The sequence below is a fragment of the Hippocampus comes genome, unplaced genomic scaffold (genome assembly GCF_001891065.2).
Source record: "Hippocampus comes isolate QL1 unplaced genomic scaffold, H_comes_QL1_v1.1 scaffold60, whole genome shotgun sequence".
Lineage (NCBI taxonomy): Eukaryota > Metazoa > Chordata > Actinopteri > Syngnathiformes > Syngnathidae > Hippocampus > Hippocampus comes.
Genome location: NW_017805483.1, coordinates 1181503 through 1182915, shown reverse-complemented (window position 1 = coordinate 1182915; position 1413 = coordinate 1181503). Strand labels below are relative to the sequence as shown.

The window sequence follows — 1413 nt, the reverse complement described above, 5'->3', positions numbered from 1 at the left end:
CCACTTGTGATTGCTTCACAGAGAGAAAAAAAAATAAACACGTGGATTTAAGTCATTGACCTGCAGTCTCGCGATGTTTAGACCCAAATAGTCCCAAATCTAGGATACATTTTTTTGATTATATGAATTTATTTATTTTCAGGGAAACGTTTCATTTTTGTAAAGGCCAAAATTTAATGAGAATTTGAATCGATTGCCATTGGGTTTTTTTTGTTGTTGTTGTAGTTTTGTATTCGAACGCCAGTGGCCGTCGTCGGCCACTTTTCTCCGGGGCTCGCTTGGGAACGCGCCAACGAAAACCGTCACCGCTTCCTGGTGGTGACGCAATTTCTTACGTCAGAAGCGCGTCCCCTCCTCCGTCGCCACTGCCGCTGTGGCTTATGCTTGTGCAGTCTTTACGGAGGTTAGCGCGACGGTGGGAGAAAGTTTTCCCCGGAGAAACATCAACATTACCGGTCCTGGAAACTACGAATCCTCGGCTCTGGATGTTTCAAGTGGATGAAAGCCTTCGTTTGGCATTCCAGCACCTCGGTTTCCGGATACCAGCGCACTGTCCTTTTTTTGGAGGGGGGAGGAAGGGGGGTTGAACATTTGGTCAGCATCAGTTGAGCGTCTTTCTGTCGCGGTTTTTAAAAAATATATATTTTCTTTTATCTGGGATAACTTCCCCCTTCGTCTCCACTCGTCCCGCAAGATCCGTTCGTGACATGGAGACGCTGAGGTAACAAGGTAAGAAATGCACACTTAATTACGCTGTTATTTCCTGTTTACTCCGTTTACTGATGCAGTAAACTTGCTGCCAAGACAACTCGAGGCTTTTCAGACAGTGGTGCAACTTTCTCTTCCGTGGATTTTACTTTTCAACTAAATGAGATAGTCAAGTGCCCATCTACTGCGTTGTTGACATATGACTGTCATCCTTCTACGCGGCTGTTTAGCTTCTGTGCACCTTCGTTAAAGAGTTACTTCTAAATACACATTCGTTAAATTTGGACATATGTAATGCTAATTGACAAACAATGGTTGTCCCAGCCTTGTAGTACCACTCTTTCCCACAAATGATGCTAAAGAGTGTGCTTCACCCCCCCTCGCCCCCCCCCCCAAAAATGTGAGCGAAGAAGAAAAAGCGAGCTAGATTATAAATTCATTTCTTACAAAACATTGTAACTGCATTAAAAACGCATAGATAAACATTTATCTGCATCATCTCTTTGGACGAATTGCAATTTACTAGGTCGTAGCTCTTCTATTTACATACCAGCAGTTACAGTGAAACTCCTCTAGAACGAAATCATGTTTGCAGCAAGAAATTTTTCACAACACGGGGTTTTTCACTGTAGCAAATTTGATCTCAGATGTAAACACACACACACACACACACACACACACACACACACACAAACGGATGTGAAC

At 43.4% G+C, this 1413-nt stretch overlaps 1 protein-coding gene across 1 annotated transcript in view; it reads left to right on the top strand.

The window, feature by feature from the left end:
* Positions 1 to 346: 346 nt before the first annotated feature.
* Positions 347 to 1413, top strand: part of map3k22 (mitogen-activated protein kinase kinase kinase 22) — a 47180-nt gene continuing 46113 nt past the window's right edge. Inside the window, exon 1 of the mRNA XM_019876043.1 lies at positions 347 to 729. The gene's annotated coding sequence lies outside the window, so the exon portion shown is untranslated. The remainder of the gene's footprint in view (positions 730 to 1413) is intronic.